Below are 17,561 nucleotides of genomic sequence, written 5' to 3'. Positions count from 1 at the left end.
AACCCCAACCCCCCCGCAAAAACCTCAAACAAATAAACAAACATGGTAACAGGTCCAATTAGCAAAGGCATTTGGCTTCCCAGCGCCGCTCCCCATTGCTGCTGGCTTTTGGAAGGGCCTGGGTGAGATGAGTGGCAGCTCCAGCAGCTCTGTGCAGATGGACACATCTACTCTATCTGGAAAGCTTTTGTCTCCTCAGCCAGCCCTGGCAGTTCTCTGCTGCTGCAGCCAGAACAGATAACCAGGATCCATCATCCATCACCTCTCCTGCACCCAGCCTCATCCTGCTGGGGCCTCCAGGTGGGTCAGCACCCCATTCCAGGGTAGCTGTTCCCTGGGTGCTGCTGTATCCCTGCAGGGGCTGGGCTTGGAGCCCCTGGTGTGCAGTTATTCTGCCCCAGGGCTGTGGGAGTTCCTGGTTTTGGGGGCTCATACTCTCAGCATGACTTCCCTTGGTGCCTGTGCATGCTTGCCCCCCCTGACCTGCCCTCAGCTTTGGGTGAAACACAATATCTGTTCGAATCTGAGATTCCCAAAGATGATATCCAACAAGTTTCTTGAGAATCAGCAACCGAGTGGAAGACAGAAACACTTTTTATTGCCCTCCCTCCATAGGGAGGGGAAAAAAAATCTGGTCTGTAGTATGAGACATACAAATCAAATGGCCTTCCTTGGTACCTGTCCAGGTGGACTTCCATGATCCTCATGGGTCCCTTCCAGCTCAGGATGTTCTATGATGTCCACTGAAATAATTGCAGGTGCCAGCCTGTCCTGCCTGCTGGTGACAAACCCTTTGGAAAAGGCAGTGGTTTCCCATTGCTCCCAGTTCTGCTCCCTCGTGCTGCTCTCCTCCCAGCTGGTGAGCCTGTTGATTATATAAACTGCTCACTCTCAGCATTGATAGAGCTGTTTGCCTCCCACCCTACTGGGCTTTGCAAGCTCTTTATTTTTTTTCTCTTGACTTAATGGGATATTTACTCCACAACAGCCTTCCCTCAACACCCAGCAGGAAGAACTCTAAACCACCACCCCAACAACACGCTGACTTTCACACTGAGCTGGGAGTAGATGCGAGTTTCTTCCCTGCTGCAGCTCCTGACACTGTTGGGGCTGTAAGTTGGTCCCCAAATCCAACTGAGAGGTCTTGCAGCTCATTTCTGCCCCTGGGGAAGAAGCTCCTCCTATGTTTTGGAGTCTGAGGACTTGGGCAGGTAGGGCTGGGTCTGAGGTGTGTGTGACAGTCCTGCCCTGTCGTGACAGTGCAACTCTAACCAGCTGACAGGGATCTGGCTTGGCAGCTGCCAGCCTTGTTTCATGACAACTGCCAAGCAGGCATCAGGTAGTCGTGATTTCTCCTACTCCCTCTGACTTGGAATGAGGGACAGAGTGGGAGAGGTCTGCTCAGCTCTTCCTGTGGAAGAAAGCAAACCCAGGTATGCACAAATCCCTTTCTCATCTGTAAGGTGGACAGTGAGACACTCATGCTCCCCCACCTTCTCCCTTCACCTGCTCCCCTAGGTGCTGCTCCTGGGGCAGTGAGGGCTGTACCAGGGCAGGTGTTCTCACAGCATCCCTGGTTTGGTCTGTGCATATTGACTGGCTCCACGGTACCTCTGCCACGTGCTGCTGTCATCTTCCTTTACCTGAGCCTCCAGCACTGGGGTAGCCATGACTACTCATTTCTTCAGAAAACAAGAACCCCATGGAAGTTTGTTTGCTGCTTTCCATGAGCTCTGTGGTGTTCTTTTGTTGTCTTGGTCTCACCTCCATTCTGCTGCTCTTTCTGAGTATCAAAAGCCCCAGCAGACTCTCATCTGAGGTTGTCCCAGCGCTGCAGTGAAATTCTCACCTTGTCATCACAGGACAGCAGGAGTCCCTGGGGGGAATGCAGCAAAGCAGCTGATTCCCGAGGGGCTAATCCAGCACGGAGCAGCAGAGTGGAACAGTGGCAAGTGCTGCAGTGCAGACCCAGCAGTCTTTGTCCCATCCTGCAGCACAGAGCTGGGAACATGCAGCAAAGGGCAGGGCAAGCCTGTGGACGATACAATTCTCCCCAAATTGTCTGCTTCGGGCCCCTGGCATGTAATTTAATAGGTAAGGTCTCCTAGATACCAAGGCTGAGCCAAATTCCTTAAGAATTTGGTCACTCTCTAACACCTTGGAAGATAATTGGCTAGAAATCAGTTTGTGTAATTGGTCAGTTCACCTTTAGAACTTTTGACTTAGATTGGATGCTGTTCTTTGTATAACTTTCTATTGGTTGTATTTTGAATCCCCCTTGAACCTATAAATTATGACTGTCTCCCTTTTGTCTCGGGGATCCTGCTCGAACACCCTTCGCATGAAATAAAAATTCTTGTGGAACGATGAAATAAAAATTCTTGTGGAACGTGTCGTGTCAAGGGCCTCCGGTCTTTCTCTGCTGGCTAAATGTAAGCTGCTGAGAGTCTGCTGATCGATATCTGCACTCTCAGGTCCTGGAGAAACAGCTACCAGAGACGAAAATAAAGCTTACACAAGCCCACGGCACCCATGGGAGGGAGGGTGGCGTGTGGTGATGGCACTGTGAGATTAGGAGATGCCAGAGGACGGTCTCTGAATTAACTGCAGCAGGTAGGAAGTCTTAAAACATTTGAAGAGGGCAACATATAACCACAAAGGAATGATTCAGGTGCCCAGGGAAGAGAAGAAAATTTGTGTTTCCCTCGTGGAAAGCGAACAGGATAGGGAGCAAGTTGTTCATGTTACAGTTTCCCACTGCTTCCCAACTCTCACCCAACACCAACTGCAGAACAGTCGTCTGGCAAATAAGCTATGAAAAAATAAGGAAACTTTGCCAAAAACGCAGCTGAAAGAGTAAAACTCTCACAGATGATACTGCTGCTCAGAGACACTTGCCTCCTGCCTTTAAGCAGGCTTTATACCAGGATCCAAATACAAAAAAAGAAAATCTGACAGGTGTATATAAGCAGTTGAGCACAAACAAACAAATGCTCAAACTCCACAAGGAGCAGGTTGTGTTTTTGTGGGGGCTGTCTTCATGTACAGGCATGCAGAGAGAGGGGTGTTTTATTTTGTGGAATAAATTCTGATATGGAAATCCAGAGAAGCATTTGAGCTTTGCTGTATCTTCCCAATCTTCATTCTGGAAACATACTTTTAAAGTTCATAGTTGTATCTGCAAAGGGCCAAAAAATGCAAACAGGTTTAAAATAGATATGTAAATGAGGCAAATAGATATCAACACACAACTTAAAAGGTGCATGCTGTATCAAACAGGGAAGACAGGAGAAATAAATAAATAAATTTGGGGTGAGACACGCTCATGTAAAGTTTTAAGGTGTGACATGCTAAAAGCATAGGAACATATAATGAAGACTAAGCCAGGTCATTAGAAGAAAGGCAGCCAGTGCTGTGCTGGATTCTTGTGTCTCTGTAGTTGCAAAAAGTTCTGACATTAGGGCATCACATAAAACCAAAAGGAATCCCCTTACATCAGGATGTGCAATGAACAATGTTGGAAAATTCACATATTCTGCCCTTTCCTATAGCAGATAAATCTAAAGAACTGTCCTAAACTGAGAGGTCAGAAAATGCTTTTGGAAAATACTGACGAGATGGAGAGCAAGGGATTGCCAGGACCAGGCAGGATTTCCCTACAAGCTCTGGAGAAGGCACAGTGTGGAGTTACTGAGCTACCAATGGGGCTGATGCTCCTGGGATGAGCACTAAGATCAGGGAGATAGGAGGCAGCAACTGTGACTGCCATGTCTGTCAAAACTTAGAGCCAGGAATCTATATCCAAGTCCAACTTCTGTACAGAGCAAATGAGTTGCTTGAAGCTCTGATAAAGAATAGAATGGGAAAATGTGGAAATATGATGGAAGTCAGTCATATTTTCAAAGGAGGAATTTGTGGCTTGCAAATCTATTATTCTTTCTTGAGTATGTTAGGCAGCTAATAGTGCACTTGAATTCCCCAATTCCATGGTAACCTACCTCCCAGTCCTTGCTTCTCACTCTATTTGTAAGAAATGCACACAAGCCTCCTTTCATGCATCGATAATGTAGTTTCCTTAAGAGGTTTTGTTGATTTTTTTCCCCGCCAAGACTGGGAGGGTGGTTACCATGGAGTTACCTTTGGACGGGCAGGCAGACAATCCCATGCCTTTGGAAAAGGGGATGGAGAGTAAGGTGACAATGTTTGAACACCATGTATAATGTCTACAGATAATTAACAAAACGTCTAACGAAGCACTGCAGGAGGGCTTCATGGTGTTTAGCGATCCGATGGCCACAGGCAGGGGGGCTTGCAGCGCAGGCCAGTGGCGACCCGAAATTGGCGGCTGGCCGGGGAGGGAGCCCGGGCAGGCTGGGGAAGGCACCCGGCTGCGGGGAAGGGATGCGGGAGGTGCGGGGCTTTGCGGTGCCTGCCCGCCGGGCAGAAATTCTCTCTTGAAGGGAACACCGGTTGGGAGACACCGGAGAGATGCTGGGGCCGGGCCGTGAGGAGCGGGCGAGGGGCTCCTGCCCGGAGCGCCGGTACCCGCCGAGAGCGCCCGGCACGGACACGGGGGCGATGCCCGCCGGTCCCGGGCGGGGGCGGGAGGGCTCCGCAGCCCCCGGCCAGGGGGGTCCGCCCTGCTCCGCCCGCCCGCTCCGCCCCGCCCCGCCCGCAGAGCCGCGCACCGCGCTCGCCGCCGCCGCGGGCACGGGAGCAGCGGGCCGGGCCGGGCCGGGCCGGCATGGCGGGGGCGGGCGCTGCGGGGCGGCGGCAGCAGCAGCAGCAGCAGCGGCGGCGGGGGGCCCCGTCCGAGCGCTGAGCGCGGCGGGCCATGGGGGCGGCGGCGGCGGGGGGCTGCGGGAGCCCTGCCCTGCCCGCCCGCCGCGCCCGCCTCGCCCGCGGCGCTTCCTGAGGGAGCGGCGGCGGCGGAGCCCAGGTGAGCCCTCGGCCGGCGGTGCCCGCTCGGGGCCGGGCGCGGGGACACCGTCGGTGCTGCGCGGGGAGTTCGCCGGCCGGCCCGGGATGCTCCGGCGGCACCCGGGGCACTGCGAGGGGCGGGCGGCTGCTGCCCCTGCCCGGCTGCTCCTCCCGTCCAGCGCCGGCAGCTCCGCTTCGCCCGCGCTTGGCACAGGGGATGCCCGGCTGGAGGGCGCGGGGCCATCGCTGGCGTGGAGAGCTGGGGCACAGCTCTGTCTCGTCCTCGGCTGGAGATGTGCCTGTGGCTTTCTGCCGGTGCCGGGGTGCTGATGGGGAACCCCGGTGGTGCCCCGTGTCCGTGTCGCTGCCTCGGCAGCCCTGGTGCACCCGCGGAGGGCACGGGCCGGGAGGAGGAATCAATCCGGCTGGAGGGGCTCCCGTGATCCGGGTGGATCGGTGCCGCTCAGCACCGCACGCACCCGAGCTGGATGTCCCCATCGCGGGGCCCTGGGCAGGGAAGGCTGAGCAGAGGAAGTGGGGCTCGGGGCAGGGAGCTCCACCGCGTCCCCCCAGGTCACCTTGGCGTGCTCCTGGGTGACAGTGTTCTTGCTGTTAGTCTGGTATCATGGCAGTTGCCATCATGAAGTGTGGCTGATTGAGCTGAAAAAACAGAGACAAACGCACTTGGCTTCTGGCTTGAGGCTTGTTTGGGTTCGGGTTTTTTACTCATTTTCCTATTTTAGAGCAATTTGGATGGGATGAGTGTTCGTCTTTGTCGGCAGCAGAACTGGTAGAGAGACGTGGCTTGCTTTTGAGGAAGTGCAGTTTGAAAACATTGCCACCTTTCTCTCTTTGATGACAACGAGTGGGCTTTGGGCCACAGCCATCCAGTGCCTCAGTTTCCCCATGTCCACAAGGCAAAGGTCGAGGATAGAAAAGCTGGTTTGCACCAGGGTGGGCTGGGATGTGTGAGAACCTCTGCTGGCATGGGACTGCCTCGAGGGCAGAGTGGTTCTGGGTCAGGCCCAAGGGAGACTGAGCCTGTGGCCCATCTTTGGCAGGAGGCAGGTGCTGGGTGCAGGGAAGGGCTGGCACTGCCTCTGTTCTGTGCACAGACCATGGCAGGGTGCTCCCAGGGTCTAGCAGCACTCCATGCCCATCCACGAGCTGCTGGCATCCATGTTGTCCTGCAGTGAGGAGCTCATGCTGCACCTGAGCAGCAAATAAAACAGCATCCTGGCTCTTTTAATATCAAATTGAGGGGCTTTTGGCTCCCTGTGGTCATTTCCTGCCCAGGCAGTGCCCAGTCCCTGTGCCTTAGAACACCAGCCTGCACTCTGAGCCTGGCTGAGCCTGCACTCTGTGGCTGCTGGCTGAGGACCCCCGTGATGCTGAACTTTCACTTGTGTTTGCTGCCATGCTGCTGTCTCCTTCCACTGTGACTGTCACCTGGCAGCCCCTGGGGCAGCAGGGACCAGCCTTTGCTGGTGTGTGCACAGCTTCTGGCTGGAGCTGGGCTGTGCAGTGCTGGGCTGTGCAGTGCTGGGGAGTGGGCTCTGGGTGCTGTGGGGCTGCCTGCACTGAGGAGTGCTTGGTGCTGAAAGCAGCTGAGCTCCTCAGGCTCTGTGATGCTGCTGCAGGAGCCTGTGGGGGAAATCAGCCCCCTGGGGCAGTCTGGCATGGGTTGGTAGCGTGGCTGCTCTCCTGGTTTGACAGTTCAACATGCCAGCTGCCCACTTGATCGGCATGGCAACAGTGCTGTGCTGCAGCTCTGCTTGGAAGGCACAACTCCAGCATTGCTGCAGGACCAGCCCATGAGGGGGGCACAGGGTGCTGCTGGTTGGGTGCTCCACCATGGATAGCACTGAGCCAGCAGTATCCCACAGCTGGAGCATGTCTGCCCCTTCCCAGGGCTTCAGCACTGCTGGCACCAAGCGCTCTCCCTGCAACAGCCCCAGCTGCTGGGGCTTGTCCTGCTGTGAAGTGCTGTCCCCAGGGGCCAGTGCTGCTGCCAGCAGCTCACTTGGCTGCCCACGAAGCTTTATCAGCTCAAGGGAATGGGGATCCCTTGTTAAGGATGGACCCGTGCAGCAGATGCAAACCCACATCCTCTTTGCACGGTATAGGGCTGGGGAGCACAGTGGGGATCAGTTGAAGTGGGCTCAGGCCTGGTCCTTCCCTGTAAACCGAGGGGTGCAGTGCTGGAGATAAGGCTGGGGAAGGGAAGAGGTGCCACAACATGTATTAATTAGGGTGGACAGGGACCTGTTGGCCTCAATCTTCCTAAGGCAGGAGGGCTGCCACATGCTTGCAGTTAACAGCAGTGAGGTTGTAGTGAGCCTTGGAGCTCATTTCTGCCTCAGACCCAGTCAGTCTGAGCTTTGAGCTGGAACTGAAAAGCATAAAGCTCTGTCTAGCACAGGAAAAGTCCCTGAGTGGAAAGAAGTCAGGAGAGAAGATGCTGTTTGCACCAGTCACTTTCATGTTCACCACCCGAGCTCCTGGGAGCTGACCTGCAATGCTGGGGCTGAGCAAAGCTCTGGGACGTGCCTGTGGGTCTGCAGAGCTGGGATTTCATCTCCAATCCCAGCCCCAGGAGAGCAGGGAGATGTTTGCTTGATGGCTGCACCCTGACACTGAAGGACAAAGCCCCAAGTCCTCAGCTTTGCTTTAGCTCTGGTCCTTCCTCCCTCCCACTGAAATCAGTAGCAAGCCTCTCCTGATTCATGCCCATGAGTTCTGTGTCCTTTGCCAGGGCAGCTCCAGCACTCAGGCTCCATGGTTTTGTCATGAAAAAAGTCAAATTGGGTGCTGCCTTGAGGAGTCTCTAGCCTGGCTGGAACAAAGCTCAGATCATCTGAGGATCTTCCACAGAATGGGTCCCCCCATCATCACTGGGGCAGCAAGGCTGCTCCCATCTCTCCTGCCATGGGGCAGAAAACAGCCCAAATCTCCCAGGGCTGGGATGATTTTTGATGCCACCTTGTTCTCCCAGGACATCTCTGGGTGATGTCTCAGGCTGCAGTGGGAGGAGGGAGATGAGCTCCTTTTGCTCTCTGACAGAGCAGGGCTTGTTTGGGTGTGCTCCTCCCCATCCACAGCACCCGTGCTGCTGGGCTGCTGCAGCTTTGAAAGCAGGGGACAGACACATGGATCCACATCAGCCAGGGAGAAGTGCTTAGGAAGGTGGAGGGAAAAATGGCACCATCAAATCATGCAGCTCATCTGAGTGGTGGCCTTGGGCACTGTGAGCTGGAAGCCACCTCTGGCTTGTTGAAGGAGACACCTTTTCCCACTTGATCCACCTGAAACAGAGTCTTTCTTCTTCTGTGGCTCCTTCTGGGGGTGTGTTCAATCCCTGCCTCTTGAAGGGCTGGAAATTTCTGATCTGGCTGAATATTAATCCTCTGTTTGGCTGTCCTCCACAGGGAGGAGAGGGATAGCTGCTTCACAGCCTTCTGTGAGGCTGAGTGAGCTCTGCTCATCCTCTGCTCTCACCTGTTCTCTTCCCTGAAAATGGGGAGCCAGAAGAGGGCTGTGGGAGGCCCTACGTGTACCAGAGCAGAGACTTCTGCCAGGACAGACAGAATGGCCAGAAGCCACCTTTGAGAACCTGGCACTCAAGTAGCTTTCATGCCACTTGAAGTGATGATGGGAACACCCTGGCTGGGTGTGGGGTGATAGAGGAGCCTCAAATCTGGTGCAGCCACAGCTGCACTGAGGGAACACCATGCCCAGTTTTAATTTCTGCTCGGTGCTGCGAGTGCTCACACGCATTCACAGATGGGCGTTTTCTCCCTAAGAGTGCACAGATCCTCCACTGTGGAAAAACCACTGTGCTTCTGCCTTGCCAGACCTCCATCCCTGACCCCTCCATCCCTGACCCCTCCATCCCTGACCCCTCCATCCCTGCCTGCACAGCTTGGGCATGCACACGGCTGCCTGGTGACGTTGGGAACACTTCTGAGCTCCCTCGTCATTCTCCCTCTCTTTCACATTAAGCAGGAGCTGAGCTCAACAGCCAGTCAATAGCAAGACTTATCTCTTAAATAGCATTATTGATTGCCCAGGAAGCCTGGTTTTGTATCAATAGATATGTACACATGCAGGCGAGTCGTGTGCCAGCTCCTGGTGGTGCGTGGCACAGAGGAACATGCAGGGATGGTGTGGTGCAGGTGTGAGTCCGTGTGAGGCAGATGCAACTCTCCATTGGAGAGCAAGGTGAGGCACTCCAGAGTCTTTGGTTATGGGCCTTTCACATTTGACCAGCATTATTGTGCTGCCCTGACCACTCTTGAACATGTCCCTTTCTTCCTAACATGACATTGATGCAGGAGCTCTGCCAGCCTGCTTTACCTCTGTGTTTGCAGGGAGGCTTCTGGACTCTGCCTTTGGAGAAGATGTGCAGATGTCTGCCCACAAATTGTGCTCAAAGGTCACTGACCCTGCAGGGATTCTTTACGTGGGAGATTGGGATAGATGTGCAGAGTTCAGTCTGCTGTAGCATCACCCAGAGGGACTGGTTGGAGAGAAGGAGGGATGAGACAGGCTGGACCCATCCTGCCAGGGAGGGCACTGCCTTGTGCCCACCTGTGGGCTGGCAGTGAGACTCTGAGCTCACATGTGTGGGGAGTGTGGTGGCACCTGGCTGAGCCTGAGCAGGTGGAGCCACGGGAGTGTGGCAGGGAAGACAGCTCAGGAAAGGCAAAGTGTGTTGCTGCTCTCGAGCTGTCTCCCTCCAGGTAACCGGCAGTGGGTGCAGGAGGGTTCCCATGGCCTGTGGGGCTTCACTGGCTTCAGAAGTGTCCCCTCAGGGCTCTGAGTGGCCCGTGTCCCTCGGATGTGGCAGAGTGCTGGCAGCAGCCAGGCCGTGGCTCGCTGCTCAAGGCTCTGTTTGCCAAGGCTCCTGCACTGCACATGCCTTCATAGCATGGAGCCAGCCCCTGGTGTGGGGGAGACAGGAGAGGAGGCTGGAGCTGAGTGTGGTCAGAGCTGTGTCCTTCCTTTTGTGCAGCACCACTGCTCTCCCTGGAACAGCTCAGAGTGCTGGGAGCCCTGGCTGCTCTGTCCTCCAGGGTCGTGGAGCACAGCCAAGGTACGGTGATGCTCGTGAGAAGAATTGCAAAACCTCCTGCCAGGTTTGCTGTAGCAAAGTTGAGGCTGTGGCAGTTTTGCACTGGTGCTGCAGAGCCTGGTTGCCCAGCCTTGCTCGGGGCTGGGAGCTCTGTGGCTGCCCCAGCAGCCAGCCTTGCTGGCCTCGCCACGTGTGCTAACTCACACTGTGTCACAGCATGGCCCCGTGTCCCATAGCTGGCACCCACCCTTGCTTTGGGCCGTGCTGCCTGATGCTCTGCTCTCTCCTGGGATTAGCTAAGGCTGAGGAAAGCGTCAGCAGCGTTACCACAGGCAGCTGAAGCAGCACAGATGATCTGTAGGGTCGGCTCGCCGAAGCCTGGGCGGGTAGGGGCTTGTAGGACCTCTGTGTGTCACTGTTCAGCTGATCAGCGGGCACGGGCAGTTCTTGGGTGTCATGCCTATGTTTCCATGCATATAAATGTGTGTGGATATGTAGCACTATAAGATCTTGCTCCTGTTTGGACCCTCTCAGCGTTTTTCCAGACAATGCCTGCCCGCAGCGAGTGCCGGTTGCTTGATCTTAGCCAGCCAATCTATGCAGGGATCTCGGGAAAGAACAGTTGGGGTTTTATGAAGCTGGCATAATTTACAGCTAAAATAGCACACCAGATATATGTCCAATCCAATCTCCTTTGTAATCTTGTTTTCATTTAAGCCTCCAGGGTGGTGATGGGGGGAGGAAGGAAAGCAAAGTGTGAAGGGAGTTTATTACCCGTGCCAGGGAGATTTGCATGATGCTCTGCACCAAATGACCTCAATTTGCAGAGGTTAAAGCTGGCTGTGGTGGTCCCTGCCTTGGAGGGGTGTCTGCTGCCTGTGCTGGGGGCACTGAGTGCAAATCCTTCTGCAGATGGCTGTGGGTGTGCTCAGGACCATGCAGACTGTGAAGCCATCCCAGTGCCTGCTCCCGTGACCAGGCAGGAAGAGCGATGCGATGCATCCGTGTCACCCTGGCCAGCTCCACAGGAAAAGGAATGAAATTATCTCGCAGCCACTGCCTTTGCGGCTTGCATTTCTCTTTAGTTTTCAAACCACATATTGTCCCAGATCTCCTGCCAATAGCAGGGAGCAAACTGATAATGCAGCTGCTATTAATAAAGCGGCGTTGTTACATATTCATATCAATCAGATTTCGAATTCCACAATATTTTTTCAAGAAGAAAAGGCAGTGCTTCACTGGGGCGATGGAGGAAGCTGTCAGGTGGGATGGTGTTGGAGATGCCTTTCACCAGCACTGGCACAACCTGCTCCCCTCACTTTTCTTCTCTTGGGGATTCCTGAACTGAGCTGGCCCTGGGGTCCTCATCCACCTCCACCTTTCCTTCTCCCTGGGAGCGCTGAGCTAAAGGGTGGGATGCCCAAGGCAGTTCCAGAATCCCTGGAGCACTGTCACTGTGGGGAAACACGAGCGGTGCAAGACAGGGAAGTGCTGAATTCCAGCGGCTGGTTTGGCAGGAGCAGCTCCATGCTCTTCTCCATTTCATATAGAAATTTTCACATATTATGCAAATTTCGAAGCAAAGCATGGAAAATCTGGGTATAAATCTGGGATGTATGTATGTTTGTACAGCCATTAGAGAGGGAAGTATACCACAGAATTCTGGCCGATGGATAAATATACTTACACTGCCATTCCTGCAGTAAAATATGCTTTTTGTCATTGCTATAGTATAAAAAAAAAGTACTGTCTCCAAAACTGTACAGCACTTTATGGTATGCTATAAATTGGAAGAGATACCTGATTATTCATAGAGTATTATGGAGGTCTCAGTGACTTCACCATTAAGCCCACACCAATACTTTGTCCATAAAGCAAAACCCTCTTTCTCACTTCTTTATGATTGAATTCAATGTCCACATTTGGCCAAATAAATCTTGTGAGGCTGAGCACGTTTTTCCATTAATGTTTTTCTGGAAGCTCTCCTTTACCCTCAGGCTGGGAACGTTTTGAAGCTTTAGCTGTGGGATCTCCAAGTCCTAAACCAAACCCTCGAGCCTTTCCAGGCTCTCTCATCCCTGGCGCGTGTCAGAGCTGCTCCCAGCTCATCCTGCTTCCTCTGGCTCCTGGCGCATGCCAGGGGATGGAGCATGGTTGTGCCACCAGTTCTGTGGTGGCAGCCCTGAAGTGGGCTGGCACTGAGCCCTCCCGGCAGCAGCTGTCAGTCTCTGCAGCAAACAGTTTCCAAGCAACTCGGAGGCTGCTGGTCTGAAAAGGCTCCTGATAGAGGTTTGTGATATTAATTGGAGTTATAGAAAGGAGCAGTGCTGAAGGAGATGTGGAAAGGACACCTGGTGTGCTGTCACAAGTATCCTCCTGCCATCAGTCATGCCACAGGTGCTGGAGAGGTCTGGTACGACAACAGCTCTGGTTCCCCTGCTGCTGTGATGGAGAGGAGGCAAAATGTGCAGTCCCTGCTCCAAAGAGCTCCTGTCTGGGTGCTCCATCCAGCTTTGGCACCTTCTCTGGGCAGCTCTGTTCCCCAGCATTGCTCAGCTGTGTCACAGCCTGCAGCGAGTGCTCTGCTCACCTGGGGACAGGTGAGAGAAGGGCACTGGGTGGATCAGGTGGGTCTGGCTCCCTGTGCAGATGTCCAACCTCCATCCATGCTCTGCCATGCATTTTCTCTCTGGAGGCTTAACTGCTTCTTTCAGGTCATATTTCCTTGCTCTGCCTCTCTTTATTTCCAGTATTTCAATGCTCCCTTAAATCTTGTGCCTACTTCCACCATGGTCAGCAGCCACCTTTGAGCATCCATCCCCTTCTCTTCATCTTTGCTGTGGCTTGATGGGGGGCATTCCCACATGGACTGGTCAGTACTGGGAGTTACCAGCCAGTGCTGCCTGGAGGTGTAGAGCAGTGGGAAGGCAGTGTCCACAGGCACTTGGAGCAATCTGTCCCTGCACATGGAGCAGTTTGGAGGTTTTTCCCCTCCATTTCTTGACAAGTACAAGCTGGAAATGCTCCTTCTGCTGCTTCACAGAGCCCTGGAGGCTGATGTGGTGCTGGTGGGACATAGACCAAGAGCTGCCATCAGGGTTACATCTGCCTTGGCTGTCACATCCCTCTTTCCAGCTGCTGGGGTTGGACCCAAGTTTCTCTGGGGAAGGCTTGGAGTGGTGTCTGAGTGGTTTCTACCACTGGTTGCCCTCCAGCCCCATTGGAGTGTCTTCCATCCCAGTGTCAAACAGAGATACCAGCACTCTACTCTGGCCAGGGTCTGGGAGGGATCTTGTGACTTCTTGTCAAGTGTGTGGTGAGTGTCCCTAAGTGGACAGGCAGCAAAAATCTCTGAACTTCTCCAGAGGACCACCATGGTGCCTGGAAAAGTTCCAGTACAACAGAGGGGGATCTTACTGCCATCCCCTCAGGGGATGCCCGAGCTGTTTGTCCTGAGGGTGGTGAAAATACAGGCTGGAACTTCTTGGCCTGGAGAGATGGGTGGTGTGTGGGCAGCTGAGGGGTTCAGGTGCAGAAAATGCTGTGGTCATAGGAGGAGGCAGGCAGGGTCAGCAGAAGCATGGAAAGGAGTGCTGGGACACTTCCCTGTGGCCAGCTGATGTCGGTGGGAGAGGCCAGCAGGGCTCCTGCCCGTGTTTCTGAACTCTCAGATACCTGAGCCCAAGGGAGGAGAGAAGCCATGGCAGTGCTCACCAGGATTTGAGCTCTGATGCCCAAAGCTAAGCCCTTGATTTATTTGGCAGAGTGGGTGTCTGGGGTGTGACAGAGAGCTGGGAACAAATCCACTTTGTCCACGTTGGAGGCTGGATCTCCCGTGCCACCTGGCAGATCTGCAGAGTCCTCCACGGCAGTGTCTGGTGTGAAGCCATGCAGTGGCAGCGTGCAGGAGCTGTCCTGCTGTCACAGCACCAGCCATGCTGTGAGTGGCTCTCCCACCCTCCCTGCCTGGGTTAAGGTTCCCTGTTGAGGGCTTGGCAGCTCCTCGGGCTGATGCAGGGGTTGTCACAGCAGCAGGGCTGGAATTTTGTGGGGAAGGAGGGTATTGGAGCAGCCTGTGGAGTGCTGGATGGGAGGGAGGAGAGAGCAGGCACTGCCACTGGCCCCCAGAATGGTGTAGCAGTGGAGACCAGGCTTGTTCTGTGGAGTGGGTACAAAGTGAGGTTAGTCCATCTGGGTGAACTGGCACCTCCAGCAAGCCCCTTGCCCCCAGCAGAGCACAGGATACTTGATTTTAGGAAGGAGTAAGAGAGTTAGAGCTAATTGAGAGAAGTCAGGAGCTCTGTTGGTAGCAGGTGGGATTACTGGTGTCACAAGGGAGCTCTGAAGTGCCTGTGCTGTTTGCTGTGGCTCTGAGCAGGAGGCATCTGGCTTTTCTTACCTTGACTGTGAATTTAACTTTCTGTCTCTTCTGAGGTAGTGTGAGCTCGGGATGGGCAGGGAAATAAGGAGGAATTGGTTTTTTGCTGATCACAAACAAATCCAACACATACATTGTTGTGAGCAGTTACTGACCTTGCAGGAGTGCAGAGGCCACACATTCTGTGCCTTCTTTCTGTGGAAGAGAAGACCTACCTGGGCAACCAGGCAGGGGCTTTGGGATATCTGGGGGTGAGATCCATCTGTCTCTGTGGATGGGAATAAACTGCTGGATGTACCATTGGGACACTCAAATCCAGAGATGGATTTCAAGAGGCAACGGCTGTCGTGGTCCAAATGGGCAAAGTCCTGGTCCTTGGGCAGGCATTTCCCCCTGGAAATGGAAAATGGGTGACTTGGCAGCTTGTCTGTGTCCTGGTTTGGGCTGAGCTCTTACCTGCTGCCAGAGCCCCCAGGGTGGCCACCTACACCAGGACAGCAGCCAGGGGAGCCACTCCTGGGCAAGTGATACCAGCAGATTATCTGTGGTTCTCCCAATGTGTGCCAGAGCTGCACAAGGCTGTTTGCAAACAGGCTGAGCTGGGAGGGGCTGTGACAGAGGAGGGAGGACAGGGTCATCCTGCAGGACAGGATCCCACGTGCTGGGACAGCCAGGCCATCAGGAGCAGATGGGCTGGCTGTCTGCTGCAGTCCTGCATCCCCTCTGCTGCTCCAGCAGGGCAGCTTTGCAAAATATGGGTCCCCACCTGCCCTGCAATACTGGATAAGGTGCTGGGTGTCACCTCTCACTGGTGGGTGACAGTGGCAGGGTGCTGCCCACAGAGACACTGCACTGGGGACTGGCTCAGGAGGGGATGCTGGGACCAGCACAGCAGTGCCTGTGCTGTCATAAATCTGCCTGGCATCAGTGCAAAGAGCATTCCCGCTGACTTATGGCTTCTGTGCTCCAGGAGGATGGGAAGCAGCGTCTCATGGCTGGCTCTGCTGGCATTTACTGCGTCATGAGTTGTCCTTTCTCCCCCTGCAACATCAGTGAGACACAGAGAGTGGCTACAGCAGGCAGGTGAGGTGCTGAGGGCAGGGAGGTGTGCTGGCAGCTCAGACCCGTGTGAGGGTCTGGTGGCTGCAGCAGCATGGTGAGAAGCTGTTCCCACACAGGGAAGCTGTATGGCTATGGCAGAGCAGGATCATATCAGCTGTCACTTTTAGTCCCACCTTGCACTGAGGAAAAGGTGGTGGCCAGGTGTGAAATGGTGCCACCCCTGCTGTGCTACCTGATGGCCCTTGTCTGCTGTGTGTTACCCTCCATCCTTGCAAGTCAGTGCTTGATCCTTCCAAAGCTGCCTTGCCTGCAAAGCTAGAATCGCTGTCAGGGTCCTCTGCCACCACCAAGGATGTCACCATGCTTGTGGCCAGCTGTGCTCTCAGCAGTGGGGCAGCCAGGCTCACCCCTGTGGCTCTGGCACCACCTGTGCAGTGCCCTCAAGGCCTCGGGGCTGCAAAACAGACCCACTGTGGCAGTGGGTAAGGCTGGGAGATACCCAGAGCAGCAGAGCACACCAGGGCTGTGCAGGGTGGACACTGAGCCCTGCAGCAGGACAGTCCCTGCCTGTTGAATTGAGACTCACAGGTTCCTGTCCCAGCCCATTCTGAGTGTCCTACAGAGGTGTTTCCCCCCAGTGCTGTTTTCTGTCGTTGCTTCTCTCCACACTTCTGCTCCACACAAAGCCAGCTCTGGGAAGTCTGACCTGTCCCACCACAGTGCAGCAAGTGTGGGGCACTGGGAAGCAGTGGGATGCCCTGCTCTGTTCCTGGCAGCACCTCAGCCCCTTCTCTGAGCTCTGGGTCTCACTGGCCAAGTGCCTTCTGCTTCTGTGCCTCGGTTTCCTCGATCTTGCAAGCGGAGTGATAGTAATGTTTCTGAAGTGTTTTGGGAGGAAAGGGAAATGCCATGTGCCATCTCTGTCCCTGATGTGATGGTCACCAGGCTGTGGTGGCCTCCTAAAGCTGCTTTGCCCAGGGAGGTCCCTCTCCACCTCTCAGCACTTTAAATAGATGTGATGCAACTCTTGGCTAAACAAATTTTCTCCACGGCTCTTTTCTTTCCTACTCAGAATTCAGGGAACATCATTTTGGTAACCAAGGTATTTGCATAATCAGTATTTTGTGGTAATTGCTCCCTTTCAGAAGAGGTGCTTATCATCCCATCGGGTTTTGAGGAGCTTGTGCTATCTTTGAGGCCAGGCAGGGAAGTGGTTTCCAAAGGGGAGTGGCTGGGCTGCTGCCCTGTGGTTTGGGGGATGCCTCCCCCAGGACCAGCAAGATCAGAAGAGCTTTTGCCTCTGGACTTCTGCACTCTCAGTGGTCTGCTGCAAGTCCCTTTGTCCCCCCATGCCTCAGTTTCTCCTTAGTCCCAAAGCCTCTGAGCTGGAGGGAGGAGATGCCTCAGTGCAGTGGGGCACAGGGTCTCCATCTCTGCAGGAGTTGCCTTCCCAGGGCAGCTCCTTCTCTCCCTGATGCCGTGGCATGGAAAAGCAGCCTTTGGGAATGGCTCTGCAGTGCTTTAGTAGCTCCAGCCCAGTGGAGCAGGGCGGGGGCTGTGGGGCTGCCTGGGGAGACCCTGGCTCTGTGCCCCCTGTCCCTGTCACTGCAGCTCTCGGGGGGCGAGTGGTAGCCAGTGCCTGTGTGCCAGCGAGCCACCCTCGCCCGCCCAGCAGCGTGACTCACTCCTGAGAGGCAGCTCCCACTCGGCAGCGTTTCCAAGGAGCCCAGGAGATGTCTCCCAGTGGCAGCGGCTGGGATGGGGAGCCCGGGACCCCTGGGCAGGCTGTGAGCTCCTTCCATGCCAAGGAGAGCCAGGAGCAGGAGCAAAGGTGGCAAGCTGGGCAGCCTGCACTGGAACAAAAAGCAGCAAAGCTGGTGTTGCCCAGCATTGGCTGGAAAGGCTGTGAGCAGGGTGGCTGGGATGTGGCAGAAGGCAGGAGAAGTGCCCAGCTCTGAGGATTCATCCCAGTCCTGGAGGAGAGGTAGGCAGCCAGCTCTCTGCTGGCTCTCAGCTTTGCTGCCATTCAGCCCCTTCTGCTCTTCACCACTTGGCTCTTGCAAAGCCCTGGTGTGCTGCTCACAGGTCCTGGGGTGCCTGTGGCACTGGGACAGGCAGCAGTGCAGA

At 54.9% G+C, this 17,561-nt stretch overlaps 1 protein-coding gene across 1 annotated transcript in view; it reads left to right on the top strand.

The window, feature by feature from the left end:
- The first annotated feature begins 4,895 nt into the window (after positions 1–4,895).
- The window catches only part of FRMPD3 (FERM and PDZ domain containing 3), a 57,450-nt gene continuing 44,784 nt past the window's right edge, over positions 4,896–17,561 (top strand). Inside the window, exon 1 of the mRNA XM_033072202.2 lies at positions 4,896–4,939. The gene's annotated coding sequence lies outside the window, so the exon portion shown is untranslated. The remainder of the gene's footprint in view (positions 4,940–17,561) is intronic.

Source organism: Catharus ustulatus, chromosome 14 (assembly GCF_009819885.2).
Source record: "Catharus ustulatus isolate bCatUst1 chromosome 14, bCatUst1.pri.v2, whole genome shotgun sequence".
NCBI classification, from domain to species: Eukaryota; Metazoa; Chordata; class Aves; order Passeriformes; family Turdidae; genus Catharus; species Catharus ustulatus.
The sequence above is the reverse complement of the archived record's forward strand: the minus strand, read 5'-3'. Positions and strand labels throughout refer to the sequence as shown.